Source organism: Dendrobium catenatum, unplaced genomic scaffold (genome assembly GCF_001605985.2).
Source record: "Dendrobium catenatum unplaced genomic scaffold, ASM160598v2 fragScaff_scaffold_621, whole genome shotgun sequence".
NCBI classification, from domain to species: Eukaryota; Viridiplantae; Streptophyta; class Magnoliopsida; order Asparagales; family Orchidaceae; genus Dendrobium; species Dendrobium catenatum.
In genome coordinates this window covers 2659678-2683398 of record NW_021319083.1, presented here as the reverse complement: position 1 = coordinate 2683398, position 23721 = coordinate 2659678, and positions in this window count along the sequence as shown.

Here is a 23721-nt window from a genome sequence, read left to right as displayed (position 1 = left end):
GGTGAATTGGTATTTTAAAAAATCTCTTAATCATAACACAAACTCAAACCAAATCAAAATTTACCATAAGAAAATCAAAGTGTGAAAATTAAATGCAGAAAAAAAAAAGAAAAGAACACACTAAATTTATAGTGGTTCGGTGAAACATTGACCTACGTCCACTCCTCAGAGGCACCCTCTGAGTATTGCACCAAACTAAATTTCTCTCCTTTAGCCCCCACAGCTAGGTAGAGAAGCCCTTACAAAATCACTTTCACCTTCCGTGGTACGGCGGAGTAGCCAGTTCCTTTACACCAAAGTGATCTTCTTCTTCCCAAAACTTCCCTCAAGATGAGCCTTAAATCTGATGGTACTAAGGCGCAAGCTTGCCTGAGCAACCGTATGAAACCCCCTCCAAGGATCTTCTTCCTTTCTCAAACTCCACCCTTTCCTCTCTCCCTTTTAAGTTCTCTCTTCAAGTTTTCTCCTGAAGAAATAAAGCCTCAATGGCTGTCAAAGACACATTCAAAGTCTTTGACAAAGCTGAAATAGAAGAGCTCCAAAAAGGCTCTAAAATGCACCAAACCGATATTATCATCCAGGACGATCGTCAGATCGTCCCGTACGATATGCTTAAAAAGAGGGCTTCCAAAAACCCTAGAAATTCAATTTCAATTCCAAATATCAACCAGGATGATCGCAAGATCGTCTCGTATGATACGCTTAAAAAAAGGGCTTCAGAAAACCCTAAAAACTCAATTTTTGTGGCAAAAATCATCCTAGACAATCGCAGGATCGTACACTACGATGTGCAAAATTTAACATGATAATCCCGGACGATATTAGGATAGTCCAGGATTATTAGTACAAAAATTGTACAGATTATCCAGGACAATATTATGGATCATCTGGGACGATTAGAAGAAGAATTATGGTATTTCATCTTAGAAGATTTAAGAGAATTAAGTATGTCAACAAATATCATCCTGTATGATATACAGATCATACAGGATGATTCGATTACAAAATTTAACCATAATTAATCCCCTAATCGTAGGATCAATTTAGGCATGATTTGTATTGATCGTCCTTAATGATCAAGATCATCCTGGATGATTAGAACAAATATTAAAACTTAAAATCATGCCTAAATTAGCATTGGCAGCTATTTTCCAATATCATAAAGGATCGTCCTGGACAATCCAATCGTCTAGTACGATTAGTTCAAAACTTGATCTTTTGGATTTGACTAGATCTCACTCCCTTGAGTATGTGTGTGCATGGTCACCAAGAAAGCATACTCCCTTACAGGACTTGACACTATAAATCAAAATTAGATCAATGAATATTACATACCCTTTACAACATAACATTATTTAACAAAATCTTAAGCATTGATTGATGTTGCATGGTATTCCTGAAATGTTAGTATACAAACAAACAAATATAGAATGAGAAATATTATGAGATATAAAAATATTTGTTATCATCAAAAACATAAAACTCGTGATCTCGAGTCACAACATGATGTTTTTGAAGGCTTCAAGAAAAGAAAGGGCCGGCCTTTGAGATTTATTCTTCCCTCAGTTCCTCTTTATTGAGAATTGGAGCTTATTAATGATATTTACATTGTCTCCTTCCACTATTATTCCTTTATATTTGCTCATCCATCCTTCAATGTAATTGTCAAAAGTAATTATTAATTTTAGCTCCAAAAAAGCAATGTCCCAATGTATCATTTTTTCGCCATAAGCACCAATCATTCTCCCTTTGTGGTCTCTTAGCACTTCTATAATACCTGCTGCATTTGATGGTAAAATTGTCGCATCTACATTCAGTTTGATCCAACCTTCAGGTGGGTTGCACCAAGCTTTAGACAGCATTTGCTAATTGGTGTCCCAGTTCTTCTTAATTGGAGCTGACTATATACAACAAGAATTAGATAAAATTTCAGCTGCTATATGTGCTGTAGTTGGAACAATTTTTCCATGTTTTGAGAAGTTCCAAATCTTCCAGTTATAGTAAACTGGTGAAACATAAATTATGGCCAATCCATCATTTATTCTTCCTTTGTTTTGTAGTTCATCTTCACACTGCAATATACTTTGAAACAAAGGAATGTTGATTCCACATTGTCTCAATTTCTGTAATATTTCAATTAGCTTAGAGTACTTAACAACAACATGTTGTGCATCTTCTAGAATTTGACATCCTTTAGGGCAGTCCCTGTTGCCAGTTAAACTTCTATGGTGTAACCACTCATTGGTTGGCAATGTTTCATTCAATAATCCCACCAAAATAGAAATTCCCTTTGATTTACTTTCAGATTTTCATCCATCTTATGTTTTTCACCTTATCGCTTTGAATTTGGGTAATAGTTTCATAAGATAGTGAGGTGATTGATCTCCCAGAGTTATTGCAGATTAGTTAAATCTTATCCTCATTTTCCTCTTTTTCAATATAAATTTGTTGTATCATCTTACCCATTTATTCTGAAAAATAAATGTTCAACTTCTCCTTGTTCCAATTTCCATCATCTTTGATTAATAAAGAAACCTTCTCATCAATTAATTCATTTACATTACAGGTAGCCGGCCAAGAGTTAAGTCTTCTGTCAAGTATCCAAGTGTCTCTTGTAATGTTAATTTTTTCTCCATTCTTAACTCTCCATCTTATTATTGGTTTCAGATATTTTGCTCCTTCCTTCATCCCAAATGCCTTCACCATACTTGTATTTTAATACTCAATTTAAGATTGAATCTTGATATTGTAAGAAGTTCCATGCTAGTCTTGCTCTCAGCAGGAATTATCTTTTCAATGCTCTTAGTATACAAAAACCTCCTGCTTTGATAGACAAGCATAATGTATCCCAAGCTGTGTAATGCAGTCCTTGTCTCCCATCTTCTTTATTCCATAAAACATTCCTACTTAACTTATCAATTATCATCAAAATACTTCTTGGTATTAATGAATGCACCACCTGGTATGAGATCATGGAAGAAAAAGCTGATTTGATTAATAACATTCTTACTGCCATGGATATCCACCGAGCTCCCCATGTATTCAATCTATCAATTACTTTCTTAATTACGTATATGAAATCTAGTGCTTTCAATCTTCTTAACGCAAATTTTATTCCCATGTATTTAAATTCCTTGACTTCTTTTATTCCCATTAGTTTATTTTATTTCCTTCTCCTCTTTGATACTTGCTTTTTGTAGAGCACAAGGGACTTTTGAGAGTTGATTTTTTGACCTGCCCAGCCACAATATTCTTTGAAGATTTGCTTCAAAGTTGTAATATTTCTTCTATAAGCTTCAACAACCACTAGCACATCATCAGCAAACAGTAAATGCGTCATTCTATCAACTTTAGTAGTTAATCATATGCCCAATAGATCGGACTATGCTTGAAAAGCCTTGGATAGTAATTCAGAGCACAAAATGAACAAATTAGGAGATAGTGGACATCCCTGCCTTATGTGGTAGTGTGAATTTATCCATCCCATCCTTGTACCATTTATATTGATTGCATATTTTATATTGCTAACACATTGCATTATCAGCTGTAACAACCTCTCAAGAAATCCCAATTATTAAGAGAGTTGCTACTTAGCTTTTGTATGTTTATCATTCTTGCAACTTGTATAGTTTTGATAATTCCAAATATTATTATTTTAATTATTATTTTCTCCTAACACTTTTTGGAAGAATTATTTTTGCTCTTGTGTGGACTAACATTTCAGGACAATTATACTCCAGACTAATGAAGACTTCAAATCAAATTCCAGCATAAGGTATTTTGTAAATTAAAGTATGTATTTTTCATCTTTATTGAGTCTGAGAGAGTGTAGCACACACACACACACACTAGGGGAGATCTTTAAAAAATATAAATTTTTTATACTTATAGTACAAGATGAACCAAGTTCATACGAGAAGATCAGGTCAGTTATTCCCGTCGGAGAGCAATGGAACGAACAGAAAGTGAAGAAATTTTTTTCCAAGTCCTAATCGTCCGGACAAAATTTCACATTCATCCCTGGACGATGTTCTCTGACTTCTCACTATTAAACTGTTTGTCCAGACGATTTACCCAGTTTGTCCCATGATGATGTTCTTCAGATCCATGACTTGAACTATTCATCCAGACAATTTACCTAGTTCATCCCAGGACAATGTTCTCTTAACTCATGCCTTGTTCGATTCGTCCAGACGATTTACTAAGTTTGTCCCAGGACGATGTTCTCTGGACCCATGACTTGAACTATTTGTCCAGATGATTTACTTAGTTCATCCCAAGATGATGTTCTCTGGACTCATGCCTTATTCTATTCATCAAGATGAACTTGTACATTCGTCCCAATATGATGTCCTCTGTTGCTTAAACATATGGATTGTCCTTCAGTTTAGTCCCAATAAACCCTTGATATAACTGTTCGTACCGGACAAACATAGTTCATATGGGATGATTATCGGGTATGAAGTTATTTCATCCTAATGCTCATAGGGTTCGTACGCAACAGTTTTTACACTATTCGTACGGACAAAATCACGATCGTACAGGACGATCAAGTACGTACATACTTGTAACTTAGCAATTTTTTGATGGTTTTTCATGTCATTCATGTAAAAGGTCCCTTTAAAATTATTTTTTTATCTTTTTATCCACTGATCTTCGTGCAAAATGAAGAGAGATTGAAGGAAAGAGTGTGAGAGAGTATTTGAAGGAGATGTCTTACGACTGGAGCGTGAAGGATTCACTTGGTACACAAAGTTAAGGATATTTGTTTTTGAATTGTGATTACTTCACTCTTCTCTCTTGTCCTTCCAAATTTCTCGTAAGAAGATATTGTCAAGGTGATCCGGTTCTCCGCCGACACTCGAGGAGTGTGAACAGCGAAGTGTACTATGCTTACACTTAGAGAAGTGTGAAAGGACTAAAGGTTCTCTGCCTACACTTAGAGAAGAAGTGAAAGGATGAAAGGTTTTATGCCTACACTTGGAGAGTGTGTACAACGGGAGGTACTCTGCCTACACTTGGAGGGTGTAAAAAGAAAATGATTCTCTACCGCACCAGGTAGTGGTGGAAGAGAGTTTTTGTAAAGGCTTCTTCTCCTTGCTGTGGGAGAAAAAGGAGAGACACTAAGTGGTAATAGTGCAATACCTAAACTGCGAGACTTCAGGGAGTGGATGTAGGTCGTGTTTGACCGAACCACTATAAATCTTGTATCTTTTATTTTCCTATGCTTTTTACTTTACTTTTTTTATTTGAAAGTGTGGATGAAAAAATTTTTTATAAAAAATTCACTAAAATTTTTATCGGTTCAAAAAGAGGCATAATTTTTAAAATTACCAATTCACCCCCCCTCTTGGTTAGCCACTGGGATATAAGCTTAGGTCTAACAACCTAATTCGTACTTAACAAAGTTTCAACAAGTGGTATCAGATCTTAGTTTCAAAGTCATAAGTTTAGACTACTTTTTGATTAACGATCATGGCTACATTTGGAAATCAAAATACACCTAAGGGTTACTCTATAACTAGACCTCCATTGTTCGACAATATTCCTTTTAATTTTTTGAAATATGCTTGTCTACATTTTTATAATCACTTGATTACCGTATGTGGATCTTAATTCAAGAAGAGTATACAAAATCACTAGATTAGTTGATGGAATTGGAGTTGAAACACCTTTTACAGATTGAAAAGTAGAAGAACGTGACTTAACACAGCTGAATGCCAAATGCTTGAATAGTTTCTTTTGTGCTCTTAAATCTGAATACTACATACGGGTTTCTACTTGCAAGAGTGGAAAGGACATATGGGATAGACTTTGTATAACTTATGATGGGACTAATGAAGTTAAACAATTCAGACTTAATATCTTGTTGCATGACAATGAACTATTTCGCATGAAATCCAATGAATCCATTTCTAATATGTACACAAGATTCACACAAATAGTCACCTATTTACATGTATTAGGTAGGGAACTAACGAATATGGAAATGGTTAATAAAATACTTCGTTGCTTACCTATTGCTTATGATGCTTAAAAAACTGCGATTACAGAGTCTAAAGATTTAAATATTTACTCTATTGACAATCTTCTTGGATCACTTATTGCTTACGAGCAAGGAGTGAGTCAAAAAAAGGTTGATGCAGGTGAACCACGAAGGGAGAAGAATATAGCACTAAAAGTGGAGGAGCCATAGATTGGTCTTTCACAACCTGAGGATGAAGATGACATAGCACTGACGACTAGAAAGTTTAAAAGTTTTCTGAAAAGGAAGCAAAAGGGATGCCAGCAATGGAATCGATATAAATTTAATAGAAATGTCAAGGTTTCAAATGATGTTATTTGATATGAGTGTAGGAAACCTGGACATATTAAATCTAACTGCCCAAAAATTAAAGCCACTCCTAGTAAGGAGAAGGTGGAAGAGAAACTAGTTGTAAAGAAGGGCAAGAAGAAATTCCAAAGAGCTTTCTGGGCAGACTCAGCTTCAAATTCGTTAGAGACTAAAAAGGAGGATGAAGTCACAAATCTGTGCTTAATGGACGATAATCCTGATCAGTCAGATCAAGAAGAGATATGTGACTTGACTTATAATGAACTTTTAGAAGTCTTTGAATGCATATATATTGCATATAGGAAATTAAAGAAATTGCATGCTAGTCTGAATTTAGAATTATAAGATCTTCAAAAAGAACATAAAATCCTTAAAAAAGATCTTGCATTGATTGATAACAACCACATGAAATTACTTGATGAGTTTGATGACTTGAATAAAAATCATAAAATATTAAAATCATCCTTTGCAAAACTTCAAATATAAATTTAGAATAATAAGGATGAATTAGAGAGCAAACTGTATCGAATTAATTATACAAATCAAATTTTAGAAGATATGAATTTGTTTTACAAACTGAAGATAAAAACTCTCGATGATAATCGGATACTCCCAAGACTTGAATATTTCATGAATCCTATTTTGTATCCTAAATTTATACAATCCCTGAATAAATAGATTAATAGTAGAAGACTTAGGAATCCATTTTCAAGAGTCAAATGTAATAATTGTGGATTGTTTGGACATATTGCTCACACCTGTACTTTGAAGAATAAGACTTATTTGATGTAGAGACTTAAGATGCATAAACCTAGATATATCATACATGCATCTATTTATAACTTCCAAAAAGGTGAACCCAAACTTGTTTGAGTTCTCAGGTCTAATATTTGATATTTTTTACAGGATCGCTCTCACACAAGGCCTCGTGAGAGCATATGGTACCTGGATAGCTGATGCTCAAAATATATGTCTGGAGATACTGAATAATTCATATCACTGGAAGCCAGAAGTGGAGGCAAGGTTACACTTGGAGATAACACCAAAAAGAAGGTGGTTGGGTCAGGTATGATTGGAAATCTTAAAAACTTTTTTATTGAGAATTTTTTGTTGGTAGAAGGCTTAAAGCATAATCTTCAAAGTATTAGTTAGCTATGTGATAAAGGTTATTGTGTAAACTTTTTTCCTACAAGTTGCATATTAAGCTTGAATGGTAATGATGTTCTGAATGAAATAAATGTAAACAATGTGTATATGCTAGACTTGAAATATATTAAAACTCATACTACTTTTTGTTTAAAAACTATTTCTGATGAATCATGGCTTTGGCATATGAGACTTTGTCACTCTAGCATGAAAAACCTTAGGAGGATTATCCAAAATAACTTTGTGAGAGGTATATCAAAACTAGACTTTACTAAGGACCACCTTTGTGATGCATGTCAATTAGGAAAATAGGTGAAGTCCTCCTTTCAATCGAATAAGGATCTTAGAACTAGTAAATCATTGGAGATTTTATATATGGATCTTTTTGGACCAGTTGGAACTGTAAGTCTAGGAGGCAAGGAATACGGATTTGTGATTGTGGATGATTACTCAAGATTCACATGGGTTAGATTTTAATTTCATAAGAGTTAATCATTTGAGGAATTTAGAAACTTTTAAACTTGGATTCAAATGAAGCTATGATGTGAAATTATGACTATTCAAAGTGATCGTGGAGGAAAATTTGAGAATGAAAAATTTGAGGATTTTTGTAAGGAGAAAGGAATTGATCACAATTTTTTGCACCTAGAACCCCTAAGCAGAATGGAGTAGTCAAAAGGAAAAATAAAACATTAATAGAAGCCTCCCGAGCCATGTTGGCAGAATATTCACTTCCTAAATATTTTTGGGTTGAGGAAGTTAGCACAGCATGTTATGTTCTTAATAGCATGAATGTGAGATCAAAATTAAATAAAACACCCTATGAGTTGTTAAATGGGAGAACACCTAATTTGTCACATTTGCATGTCTTTGGATGTAAGGTGTTCATTCATTATAATGGAAAATTTGCCTTGGAAAAATTTGATCCAAAATCAGATGAAGGAATTTTTATAGGATACTTAAGTATTGGAAAATCTTATAGAGTATTCAATAAAAGAACTTTGGTAACTAAGGAGGCCACACATGTTGTATTTGATGAATCAAGAAGTTTGGAAGAGCCAATTGTTGAAGAGGATAAGATAGAAATAAACTCCAAAAAGATTGATAAAATAAATTTGGAAGAAAATTTAGAGACATGGATAGCCAATTGTTGAAGAGGATAAGATAGAAATAAACTCCAAAGGAAATGATTATAGGAGAACCTAGTGAGGGTGTTAGGAATAGGCATGGAATGAATAAAGAAGTCAATCATTCAGCCTTCATTTCAATGATATAACCCACAAATATTAAACAAGTACTTTCTGATGAATTATAGATATTGGCTATGCAAGAAGAATTAAATCAATTTATAAGAAATGAAGTTTGGGAATTAACTACAAGGTCAAAGGATCAAAGTGTAGTTAGAACTAAGTGGGTATTCAAGAACAAAATGAATGACTCAGGAGTTGTCATTAGAAATAAGGCTAGATTAGTAGCTAAGGAGTATAATCAAATTAAAGGAATTGATTTTGAAGAGACTTTTGCCCCTGTAGCTAGACTTGAAGCAATTAGTGTTTTGTTAGCCTTTGCCTATTTTAAAGGATTTAAACTGTATCAAATGGATGTTAAAAGTGCTTTTTAAATGGGATAATTCAAGAGGATGTTTTTGTAAAATAACCTCTAGGATTTGAAAATTCTAAACACCTAAATCATATTTTTAAATTAAAAAAGGCATTTTATGGTTTGAAACAGACACCTAGGGCTTGGTATGAGAGGTTGAGCACCTTCCTATTTGAAATATCTTTTGAAAAAGAAAGTGTGGACACAACTCTTTTTTTAAGAAAATTAGAAAGGATATACTCATTATAAAAACATATGTTGATGACATCATCTTTGGATCTTCAAATAAAAATCTTTGTGATGATTATTTCTAAAACAACGAGTAGTGAATTTGAGATGAGTCTAATGGGAGATTTAAGTTATTTTATAGGTTTTAGCATTAAGAAATTTGTGGATGGTACATATTTAGTTAGTCAAAATATATTAAGGACATCCTCAAAAAGTATGAAATGGACAATGCTAAACCTGTTAATACACCCATGAGTTCCTCAGTTTAGTTGGATAAGGACCCTAAGTGAAAATCTATTAATCAAAATAAATTTAGAAGGATAATTGGATCTTTGCTTTACTTGATAGCAAGCCAACCTGATATCATGTTTAGTATTTGTTTATGTGCTAGATTTCAATTAGATCCAAAAGAATCATATTTGACAACAGTGAAAAGAATTTTAAGGTATCTGTTAGGAACTCAGAACTTAAGAATTTGGTATCCTAAGTTTAGCTCTTCATTTGAATTAATTGGTTATTCAGATTCTGACTTTGTAGGTTGTAGGGTTGATAGAAAGAGCACTTCTGAAATATGTCAATTTATTGGAAATTCTTTAGTCTCTTGGTCCAGTATAAAACAAAATTTAGTAGCCCTATCTACTACTAAAGCTGAAAAAATTTTATTAGGAAGTTATGTGGCATAAGTACTTTGGTTAAAATAATAGTTGATTGATTTATGATTAACTATAGGCACTATTCTCATTTATTGTGATAACACTAGTACTATTTGTATTTTAAAAAATCCTATTCAACATTTAAGAATCAAACATATATACATCATGCATCATTTCATAAGGGATCATGTATCCAAAGGAGAAATTGAACTCATTCATGTTACAATAAAAAATAAACTTGCAAACATTTTTACAAAATCACTTGCCTTTGATACTTTCAGTACATTAAGAACTAGGTTTGGTGTGATTGATTTGAATGCTTAATTAAAGTGATTCTGCAACATTTATGTGTATTTTTGTTAGTGTGTTGTGAGTCTTTTGGTTTTGTGCTTTTTATGTATTTTATTTTCTTTTGTTTTGTTTGTGTTTATTTTTTGTGAACATCTGTCTGTTTTGTTTTTGTATTTTCTCACATCTAGATTCATAATTTTGAGTGTTGGCTTAAAATTTTATAAGTGTAAAATTCATTTGTACAAAATTCATTTCCTACGGGACGAATTATGTAGTATATTAACTATCGGATTTTAATGGTTTACATACAGTTTTTTAGTTTTCATTTCACTGTTCGTCTGTACAATCGTCATGATCGTCCGGACGTTGTGTATTCAATTGTATGTACGCATGAAGGCAGTTATACTGATAATATCAAATTAATTATTCCTGATCGTACGTATGAACCTTTGGTTCATACATATGAATACGTAGCATTTCAATGTGGGGGACATTTTAAACTGTCATAAAATGATCTTAAATTTTTTATCATCAAAGATGAATACATGTTTGTCTATACGGTCGTCTTAGTCAAAAGTTTGTATGAAAGGATACCTCGTAAGTTGTGTGAGTATAAAAAGTCATTTCATTTTTGGACTCACTCGTTTATCCATACGAAATATTTTTTGTACGTACAAACTATAAATCGTACGGGACCAAATTCTTTTCATCTGTACGAATTCTCATTTTTTCTTTAAATTGAAGAGTTTTGAACTCAAATTTCATCACTTAAAAAAATATCTCTTTCAAACCTCTATTCCCGTAGATCTTCTCCATGTCTAGTTCAAGCAAAAAGGCAAAAGGTACTTGCTAAGGGACCCCCCAAAAACACTGGTGAAAACTTTCTGTCTAAGGCAAATGAAGAATCCTTCCCTAGATTTGCTTCTGCCAAAATCACTCCCTCTAGAGTCCTTCTCCAGGAGCAACTCATTTTCAAGGTAATGCACCTTTTTGCTTCCACACAATTCGGGCTTATCTTCACTCTTATCCATTTCTACAATAAGGAGACCTTCCACTACTTTCTTGCCAATATGTCTTTTAACTCTGACTAATCTGTGATTAGGTCTTATGTTTTTAAAAAGAAAGTAGAAATCACTAAAGAAGACATGGGAATTTTTCTGAACTTAAGAACTCAAGGGATTAGAGACCACACTTTGAACTTTTCCCCTGACCATGGCTGGACAGCAATAAATCAAGTAATTAGATGATGTAGAGGAGTAGGTCATATGCCTAAGGTAGCCACTCTTAATCGCAATGCCCGTATCATCCAGTATATTCTTTGCACATCCATTATTCCTAAAGCTGGTGATCGAGTCAATATCACACATCTTCTTTCTATAATGACCTATCTGATTATGACTAACCAACCTATAGATGAAGCCCAACTGACCATTGACTATAATTATGGACTTTCTGAGATTGGCCATGTCACGCACAAAAGAAAGAAAAATATAGCCTTAGGACATCTTGTGACCTTTATTTTGGAGAAAAAGTATGATCTAATCCATCCAGTTCAAAATCTAGAGGAGCCTCTCTACTACAATGATGGATCATTTCGAGCAATATTTAATAAAGATGAACCACATGAATAATATATTATTAGTGACTCAGAGGATGAAATGGGAGCACCTCCACCTGCACCTACTGGTGAACCAAATGTTTAAGATTTGGTTCACAGGTTTGATCGTCTTGAGACTCATTTTGATCAACGCTTTGATCAAATTAAAACTCATCTACAAATGCATGATGCTCAGTACCATCAGGATATGAATTGGATGCGAGAGCAAATAGATGGTATAAACTCAAATATGACTATGATGAGTAACTATTTTAACTTCTACAATCAGCCACCTCCTCCACATCAGAATCCCTCAGAATGATCACTGTAGTTCTTTATGTTTTTCAAATATAATGTGATGTGATGTCAATTATGCTTTTATGATTTATGTGTTAGTTGGTTTTATGTTTGTATTGATATCATTGTTGCTCAAATGTATCATCTTCTATCAATGATATCAATAAAAGTTATCATGTCTTGTTTTACAATATTTAATTTCAATTCAGAAATGTGTTTTGGCCTGTATGATCTTGCTCAAAATATTTGATCTCACAAGTGCTATATCTTGAATTGTAACTCAAAATTAAAGTCATTAGAAAATCTAATTTTTCATTTTTTAAGTTGTGATTATAATTTGATCTACTTAAGAATGTCAATCTCATGTCTCTTGTTAGACTAATATAATTTTTATATTATTATTGTAATTATGATATTTTCTTATTTTTTTATTTTTCTTATCAATAAAAATTTTGTTATACTTAGAGAAATTTGAGATTTCAGATTATTGATTTTGGAAAGATCAAGATTACTCTTAAAAATGTACAAATGTACAAAAATCAAAAGAATGCGCAATGATTTGCAACTCGAAAAAGAGGCACAAAATAAGCCCACAAGTAAAAAGATGCACAAAAATGTGCCACAAATATTAAAAAGATGCGCAAAGCGCCACCTGTGGTAGTTAATTTTTTCCTTAATCTTTTAATCTTTAAATTCAAATTAATCTTCTGTACAATTTTATTTTGTATTGAAATTTAAAATATAAAAATTTTACATTCATCTACTTTGCAATAATTTTGTTTATTTCATTGTCTAAATTAATTCATGTTTTTGATATTTTTTTTCTTGTCAATATTATATCTCTTGTTAAATCATATGAATCCTTCTATTTCTCTAATGACCTTTAATTATCTTTGCAAATTTATCTCAATCTCTTTCAAGGATTAATTATCAAATGATTATCATATGACTTCTTACATTTGGGTTTTTGTTCTTCTTCTCTTTTTAATGTTGTCAAAAAGGGAGAGAAAATATTATTCGTAAATTTTGTTCGTAACGTTGCATTTATTGTTCGTTTGTTTGTTTTGTGTTATCGTTTCATTTGTTTATTCGTTTGTTCTTATTTAATAGTGTGTTAATTGTTCATTTGTCTTGTTGCATAGTGTGTTAAAATTTTTAAAAAAATTTTCACATGCTTATCAATTCAGGGAGAGTTTAGGAGTTACTTAAAAATTTGAAAATTATACAAACAATAATTATTTTGCCATCATCAAAAAGGGGGAGATTGTTAAATGAGTTGCTACTTAGTTTTTGCATGCTTTACATTCTTGCAACTTGTATAGTTTTGATGATTCTAAATATTATTATTTTAATTATTATTTTCTCCTAACAATTTTTAGAAGAATTGTTTTTGTTGTTGTGTGGACTAACATTTCAGGACAATCATACTCCAGACTAATGAAGACTTCAAATCAAATTCTAGCATAATATATTTTATAAATTGAAGTCTATATTTTTTATCTTTATTTAGTTTGAGAGAGTGTAGTACACACACTAGGGGAGATCTTTAAAAAAATCAAATTTTTTATACTGATCATACGGGACAAACCAAGTTCGTACAGGACAATTAGGTCAGTTATACCCCTCGGAGAGCAATGGAACGAACAGAAAGTGAAGAAAAATTTTTTAAAGTCCTAATCGTCTGGACAAAACGTCCCATTTGTCTTTGGATGATGTTCTCTGACTTCTCACTATTAAACTGTTCGTCCAGATTATTTATCCAGTTCATCCCAAGATGATGTTCTCTGGACCCATGACTTGAACTATTCATCTAGAAGATTTACCTAATTCGTCCCAGGATGATGTTCTCTATACTCATGCCTTGTTCGGTTCATCCAGATGATTTACCCAGTTCATCCCAGGACGATGTTCTCTTGACCCATGACCTGAACTATTTGTCTAGACAATTTACCTAGTTCGTCCCAGGGAGATGTTCTCTAGACTCATGCCTTATTATATTCGTCTAGACGAACTTGTTCATTTGTCCCAGGATGATGTCCTCTGTTGCTTAAACAAATGGATCATCCTGCAATTTATTCCCAACAAACCCTTGATATAACTATTCGTACCGGACAACCTTAGTTTGTACGGGATGATTATCGGGTACAAAGTTATTTCGTCCCAATACTCATCGTACGCAACAGTTTTTACAATGTTCGTACGGACGAAATCACGATCGTACAGGACAATCAAGTATGCACAAATTTTCTAACATAGTAATTTTTGGACGGTTTTTTGTGTCCTTCATATAAAAGGTCCATTTAAACTTATTTCTTTGTCTTTTTGTCCACTGGTCTTCGCGTAAACTAAAGTGAGATTGAAGCAGAGAGTGTGAGAGAGTATTTGAAGGAGATTTCTTATCACTAGAGCTTGAAGGATTCACTTGGTACTCAAAAGTAAGGATCTTTGTTTTTGAATTATAATTACTTTACTCTTCTCTCTTGTCCTTCTAGATTTATCATAAGAAGATATTGTTAAGGAGATCCGGTTCTCTACCGACACTCGAGGAGTGTGAACAACAAAGGGTACTCTGCCTACACTTGGAGAAGTGTGGAAGGACTAAAGGTTCTCTACCTATACGTGGAGAAGTGTGAAAGGACAAAATATTCTCTGCCTACACTTTAAGAGTGTGAACAACAGGAGGTACTCTGCCTACACTTGGAGGGTATAAAAAGATGACGGTTCTCTACCACACCGGGTAGTGGTGGAAGAGATTTTTTGTAAAGGCTTCTCCGCCTTATTGTGGGAGCAAAAGGAGAGACACTAAGTGGTAATAGTGCAATACCTGAAGTGGGAGACTTCAGGGAGTGGAGGTAGGTCATGTTTGACCGAACCACTATAAATCTTGTGTCTTTTATTTTCCTCTGCTTTTTACTTTACTTTTTTTGTTTGAAAGTGTGGTTGAAAATTTGTTTTTATAAAAAATTCACTAAACTTTTTATCGGTTTAAAAATAGGCATAATTTTTAAAATTACCAATTCACCTCCCTTCTTGGTTAACCACTTGGATACAATCTTAGGTCTAACAACCTAATTTATACTTAACAAAGTTTCAACACCAATTTCATCATGACTTAATTTAATGTTCCTCAACACATGCTATCGTAAGCTTATTCCATATCAAGCTTTAGTAACATATATCTCGGTTTTGCAACCAAGAACCTCATCTTGTTAACTATCTCTTGAGCTAAAAGGCAATTGTCTGATATACTCCTTCCCAGAACAAAGGCACCTTAATACTTAGAAATTTCCTTAAGGATACACAATTTAAGTTTGTTGAGGATCATACCTGCTGCCATTTTGTAAATGGTTTGGCATAGACATATAGGTCTGAATTTAGAGAATTCATTAGCATTTGGAACTTCAGGAATTAATTTCACTAGTGTCTCTTTCCAATACTCTGGCATTTTCGCCAAACACTTGGGAACATCTCTTTAGGTCCTTTCTGACCTTTTGGGGTGATTCCAAGCAATTTGAAGCTGATTTGGATCAAAACCTGTAAGACACCCTTTAATTAAATAATTTTAATAATTCATTAATTATCATAAATTTAAAAATTCATAACTAATTCTAGAAATATTTAAATTGGGCAAACTAAAAGGAATTCAACTCTAATTAAAATATAATATTTATTAAAAAATATTAACTTTTCATAAATTAACTCAAATTAAAAAGTCAACTCTACGGTCAATCATAGTTCGATAATTAGGGCCTGAAACTTCTAAAATTTATAACTTGCCTAAAAAACTTCAAATCCAACAAACTCAAAGTTTAATTTCTTATTGTAGGATCCAATATTTAATTAAAATGTTAGAACACTTAAATCATATGTATTTCTAAAGGTGGCCTTTTGGACCTCTTAACTTAACAAGTAGGATGCCTTGAACCCTTTAGAATATGTTAATTCAACTTAAACTCTAAAGAACACTACCCTAAACATTAAAACTAACCAATAAATTTAATTAATTAAAATGGACCCTAATGCATTAATATTTAAACCTTAACTAAATTTCCCAATTTGGCCTCCAACAAACCCGAACTCCAAAATAACTTGAACTAACTACCCAACATAAGACATATTCAAAGCCACACAACCTACTACACACTCCTAGAAATATTTGTTAGGACACCAATTCTAACTCTAGATTAGGCCGATGATTTATGTTTTTTACTTTTGTGATGGCTCTTGCATGTGGCACGTATTTTAGTTGACTTGATTTTTTATGATTGTTTATTTTATTACTGTACTTCCATTATTTGTGATGTGATGTGCACGATAGATTATCCATAAATTAGGGGTGATCTTGATACTGATGATATTTTTTATAGGTGGTCATGCTCATATAGAGCTAATAAAAGGGGGCTAAAATGATAAATCATAATTATATAATAACTTGTTATAGGTAATCTAAGTGGTTGGCCCCCAAAATAAATAAGAGTGTGGCCAAGTATGTTTACTTTTCTGTGCATATATAAACTGCTTGGGATATTTTTCTTTAACTATTTAGGATAACCATGAAAGTTTGTTAGGGATGTTAGGCTCCTTATGAACTAGCCCAAGTCTAATTAACAGAGAGGAAAATTGGTATTTTAAATATTTTTAGAACAAAACTCAAACCAAACCAAAATTCACCACAAAGAAAATACAATGCAAAAATTAAATACGGAAATAATAAAGAAAAGAACACACTAGATTTATAGTGGTTCGGTCAAACCTTGACCTACATCAACTCCTCGGAGACACCCTCCGAGTATTGCACTAAACTAAGTGTCTCTCCTTTAACCCCCATAACTAGGCGGAGAAGCCCTTACAAAAATACTTCCACCTTCCACGGTGTGGCGGAATAGCCGGGTCCTTTGACACCAAAGATATCTTCTTCTTCCATGAACTTCCCTCAAGACAAGCCTTGAATCTGACAGTACTAAGGTGCAAGCTTGCCGGAGCAACCGTGTGGAATCCCCCTCCACACTCCCTTGAGTCCCCCTTCAAGGATCTTCTCGCTCTCTTAAACTCCACCCTTTCCTCTCGCCCTTCAAGCTCTCTCTTCAAGTTTCCCCCAAAAGAGCGAAGCTACAATGGTTGCCAAAGATAGTTACCAAGTGTCTTGTCAAAGTTTAAATAGAAGATCTCAAAATGAGCTCATTAATGTAACTTGCCGACTTTATCCTCCAGGCTGATATAAATATCGGCCTGGCCGATTAACGTAAATTACGCTCAATCAGCCCGGTCACTTAGGGATGATCAGAAGATTTTTGGTCATATCTTTCAGGCCGATAGGATATCGTCCTGGATGATTAGTTCAAATCAGATAAAAATCATTCTGGACATCGCCCCGAAAAGAAGCTGGCCAATATCAAATCGTCCTGGCCGATCCTGCGATCGGCCCAACCGATGTGATCATGTAAATCACCATTAATTGCTTTACTTAATTACCAGATTTATTTAAGAAAACTTGTGCTGGATCTTCCAGGCCGATCCTGATAGGTCAGGCTGATCCCCGGGACGATATCCAAAAATAAGTATTTCCTAAATAGATCTGGCGGCAGATTCTTTCTGATTTGAGCCTATCATCCTGGACGATACAAAATCATCCAGGTTGATGTGCTTATTGACGACTGTCTTAATAAGGATGCCCTAATTAGGGTTTCTATTTTTGAACCGATTATTTAGGCCGATATAAATATCGTCCAAGATGATGTTACCAAACACAGTAAACTCTAAGGAGCAGTTAGAAAATCTTCAGAGGTGTATTTTTGCAAGATTACTTAGCATTAGGAGCCACACCAATTAAAATAGACCCAAGAAAGGAAAAATATACAAACTGACTCAGACCTAGTCTTCCCAATATTGAGTTGATTCCAAATGCAGTCTGATCTTGTGGACCTGAAAGGCAGTCATAGAGAAATAAGAGTGTTTGCTATCATCAAAATCATAATCCATGAATTCAGATTCGCAACAAACCATGCATGAGAGTCCAAATTTTTCTCTTTTAAAGATATAATTTGTAATTTATAATGTATCAATTTGTGAAAATCTTCAAAAAGTAGGCATTTAAACACTAAGTACCCAAAAGCAAAAAAGAAAGGCCATTCACTGGGAATTTCTTATTCATTTGAGTACTCTTTTGAAGGACAAACCTTATGTAAACTAAATGAAGTCGATCCAAAGGATGACGATACATATAAAGACATGAAGACAAAGAATTCAAGAAGAAATGCCTTGCTTTTAAAACTTGCATCATTCAGTAAGATTAGAATCCAGGTTATTGTCGGTGGGGCTTGACCACCATTACTTTTCTCTAGACCCTAGGTTGTACTATATATGACACTTTCCATGGACTTTTCTTTTTTACTCTACTGGTTTTTTTATTTATATTGATGTTTTTATTATTATTTTCACCATAGAATTTATCTCCTTTTTTAAATTTCTTTCTTGCATATGTGTGACCTAATTTTGCTAGGCTCTCTAAAGACTAAAAAAAAATTTACTCATAATTAAAATGTAATATTTCAAGAATTAAATAATATAGAAAGTTAATGATCTAGGGAACAGCCAGAATCATTTGAGGTCACGTGCATATTAATATCTTTTTCTCTCCTTCTTTAAGACACTTTCCTATCTATGGATATAGTCTAGATAATCTGGCCTATGAGAATGAGGTGCTACATGTGGGGAAGTTTAGTTTTTCTAAAAAAAAAATTTAAAGACTTTTAACTTTCAAGCATATCTGATTTGGAGATTTTTTAACTAGCATGCATTGCATTAGAAATTAATTAAATCAAAATTTTAATTGCTTTTGCTCTAAAAACATTCACCCTACAAAAGTCCAAGGCCACTTAGGAACCACTCTAGACGTCGGTCTCACTTCTAAAAACTAAGCTTCCCACCCATCTTTCATAAAGACTAGACATCATGGATTTTATATACTTAGGGGGTTAGCTGGCATTCCTTCTCAAGAGGGATATAAGTCTAGAAAGCATTAGTTATGACACGGGGGTTAGTATTGTGTAGAATATTAAACTCACTTTAGATTTAGGGATCAAGACTACTAAATTCAGTGTCTTATAATATACGTTATCGGTGGGTAAGTCCCTTATTCATTACGGGTTATAAATCCTACTTATCCATGTCATATGGATGACACCACCTCCATCCTTCTCTCTTGTATGCTTTGAGTGTATTATTTATTTTTAATTTCTCTAGTTTCTTCTCACTACCCTAGTCTCTTTGGGTGTTATTGGGAACCATGTATGTTGACTAAACCCAATTGAATCTTTCTTTCCCTTTTAGTAGGAACTTCCTAGTCTCATCCTTATGTACCAATCCTATTTAGTAGGGTAATATAGGATCCTTAATTAAGAGTGTTCTCAGGCCTCGACTTGAAATTTAATTAACTGTGGGGGCTTGCACACATGGGAAATTGAATTCCACCATTAAATAAACCCTACTCTAGCTGGTGTATTGAGTGGGGGAAACCCAATGTTTTGATCAAGTTGTATATATTATTACCCATCAGGGTGTATTGGCAAAAGCTGCTATCCTCAATGGTTAATCATATGTACGATCTAATCTACACTTTCATTAGACCGTTTATAAAGAGCACAAAGGCCTGCGATCATATCGTCCTTCAGAATGGTGCTGTCGTATACCCTTCTCACTATGTCCCCTACTAAATGATACCCTTTCAGAGGTTCATATTGGCTTTATTGGAATATTTCATGAAGGGTCTCAAGCCTGACATACGAGCAGACCTTTGATTATTGAGGCCAAATGAGTTAAAAGATATGATGGACCTAGCACAGATAGCAGAGGATCAGAGGTAGATGGAGAGTACTAAGAGAGGTATTGCGGGAGGCTCTTATAGAAGTACTTCAACTTCATTGGCATCAAGAACCTAGTTGGTATCATTTTAGCATAAGGCACAAAGGAAAAAGGGTGGGGGGTTCATCACGAGACCAACTTCAATCACCTCATAGAGGTGGAGGTGTAGGACAAGAGAAAGAAAGGTTTGTGCTTTCATTGTAATGAGAAGAATGCACTATGGCATTGGTACAAGGACCGCACACTCCAAGTTCTTTTGGTGTAAGAGGACGAAGAGACTGATAGTGAGTACCTGATAGAGGAAGAAAAAGAAGGAAGTGAGCACCTGTACGTTAACATGGTAGAGGTATCCCTAAATTCTATGGTGGGATTTATTCCACATCACACCATGAAAGTGAGGGGATAGATCAAGGAGCAACCAAAGGTGGTCTTGGTGGATAGAGGGCTACTCATAACTTTATCTCCAACTAGGTCATGGACCAATTAGTATTGAAGTTAGTGGATACATGGACCTTTGGAGTCATGATGGGAACACGAAAGGTAGAGATGAGTAGGGAGATTTGTAGGAGATTGGTGCTGTCGCTCCAGGGCATAAATATAGTGGAGAATTTTCTTCCCTTAGATTTTAGGAGCACTAATGTGATCTTAATGAAGCAATTATAATAGATCGAGAAGACCAAAGTGGATTGGAATTCTTGATCATGGAGATTTAGGTGGAGGGGAAGAAGGTGGTGCTACAAGGGGATGCCACCCTATAGAGAACTATGGTTTCACTCAATGGTCAAGGAAATACATAGAGCAGGGCTTGGATACTTGGTAGAGCTATAGAGTTTGGAAGGGATTCAAGATGTAGAGGAAAGCAAGGTTCCGGAGTGTGTACATCAGGTTCTATAGCAGTTCCCTAGGGTTTTTAGTAGCTTAGTAGATTACCGCTTACCCTAGGAGCACGAGTACACTATTACCTTGAAGGACTAAGCTTCTCCTATTAGTGTCTGACCTCACTAGCACCCACATATTCAAAATGATGAGATAAAGATACTCATCAGGGAGATGCTGGAGTAAGCGATTATCAAGCCCATTTTGAGTCCCTTTTATAGTCCAACTTTACTAGTAAAAAATGGATAACAGTTGGAGATTTTGCATGGATTACAGGGCCATGAATAAGGAAATGGTTTTGGATAGGTTTCCCATCCATATAATCCATGAGCTCTTATATGAGTTTTTTTGGGGCGGTCATTTTCTCAAAGATTAACCTGAAATTAGAATGCCTCCAAATCATAATGAAGCTGGGGATATACACTAGACAACTTTCAGGACTCATGAGGGTCAGTACGAGTTTTTAGTGATGCCTTTGGCCTCGACAAAGCCCCAACCCCTTATCAATCCCTAACGAACTTAGTTTTCCAACCCTACCTTAGAAAGTTTTTTTTGGTATATTTTGATGACATCTTAATTTATAGTCATATGGAGGCAAAGCATGTGGGTCATATGATGATTGTACTGGAGACTTTAAGGAAGCACCAGCTATATACTAACATAAAGAAATGTTCTTTTGCACCACCACAGGTGGAGTACTTAAGGCATGTGGTGAGCTGAGCAGGGGTAGCAGCAGACCTGTCTAAGATTGAGGCTATGTTGGACATGCCTTTAACTAAGAATCTGAAGGCACAGGGTTCTAAGACCTCATCAGATACTATTAAAAGTTTGTGCGAGGGTATGGCATGATAGTATGGGCATTTATGGAGCAACTAAAGAAGGACAATTTCAATTGAGAGAAGCAACGACATAGGCCTTCGAGCATTTAAAGAAGTCCATGGCCAATGTTAGGGCTGCAAGTGAACCAAACGTTCGATGAGCTACTCGTTGTTTGGTTTAATTAAAGATCATTTGTGATCATTTAATTAACTAAACAAACAAACTTGAATAATATTTTAAATACTTGATCCTTAAATAAAAAAGCTTGAACACTAATGTGTTTGACTCATTTATGTTCGTTAACAACATCATTTAAAGCTTGTGAACAAGCTTGACATTAGGCTCAATAAGAAGCTCAATAAAAGCTCTATTCATGTTCAATTAATATATAAGAGACATTTCATATTTGTTCATGTTTTCTAGATTGCTTGTTTAAAATATTCATGAATAAATATAAGATGAATCATAGATCTCTTATACGTGAATGAGCTCATTTGGTAGCTCAAAAAAACTAGTTATATATGTTAATGAACTTGCTCAATTGATAGCTCAAGAATACTCATTAAATATGTTCATGAACGTGCTTGTTTGATATTTTAAAAAAATCACTAAATATGTTCACGAACATGATTGATGTAATTATTTGTTAGGAGGCTCGATAAAGCTCATTTGTTAGGTTAATGAACATCTAGAAGTATAGCTCATTTAAAGTTCTTTAAGGTTTGTTTGTTTAAAGCTCGATAAGCACTAAAAGAATTGAACATGAAACAAATATGAACACTCATTAATTTAAACAAACCAAACATGAACACAAACAATAAAACTTGAATCAAATATGAATCAAACTTGAACAAGTTGATAATAAATGAACACAAACATGAACACTCACATACTCGGCTTGGCTTAGTTCATTTACAGCCCTAGCCAACGTGCTAGTGTTAGCACTTCCAAACTTCAGCAGACCATTTGTGGTGGAGACAGATGCATCAGGATATAGACTAGGGGTGGTGCTCATGCAAGAAGATCGACCCATTTCTTATTTCAATCAGGTGCTCACTACAAGGGCAAGGCTCAAGTATGTATATGAGTGATAGTTAATGGAGATTATCTTGGCCATCCAAAAGTAGCGACCTTATTTGTTGGGGTGACATTTTATCATTAGGACAAACCATAGAAATTTGAAGCTAAAAAAAAGAAAATCTGAAGTTTCTACTAGAGTAGAGGATGGTGACTAAGGATTAGTAGAGGTAGTTGTCTAAGTTGTTAGGATATGATTTTGACATTCAGTATTGCTCAAGATTGGAGAACACATCTGCAGATACACTATCATGGAAGATGGATGATCCACAGTTGATAGCTTTATAAGTACCTATGGTCCTAGATTGGGAAGCCCTGAGATAGGAGAGTGAATAAGATGAGGGTATGAGGAAGATTATAGCTAATTTGTTGCAGCACCCGACCAGCCATCCCGGTTACACACAAAGGGGCACCCAATTGCTAAATCAGGGGAAACTCATTTTTCAGAGGTGGTCATGATACATCCCTAAGCTATTAGGGGAGTTCATGGTAGTGCAGTGCGAGGTCATTCAGGAGCTCAAAAAACCTATCATTGGCTATCAGCAAAACTATACTGGGTAAGGATGCACCACAATGTGGAGGACTGGGTAGCAAAAAGTGATATGTGCCAGAGGCACAAATACTTAGCCGTGATGCTAACAGGGTTACTACAATCTCTAGCTCAACCAGAAAGGGTGTGGGAAAAAGTGACGATGGATTTAATCGAAGGGTTGTCTCATTTGGAGGGGTTTTCGATTATACTGGTAGTAGTGGATCATCTGAGCAAATATGCTCACTTCATTCCTCTAAAGCATCCTTACACCTCGATCTTTATGGCTATTTCTTTCATACGAGATGTGGTGCACTTATATAAATTTTTAGAATCCATTGTGTCAGATAAAGACAAGATGTTTCTTAGCCATTTCAGGAAGAAATTGTTTTGTTTACAGGGGACAGTCCTGAAG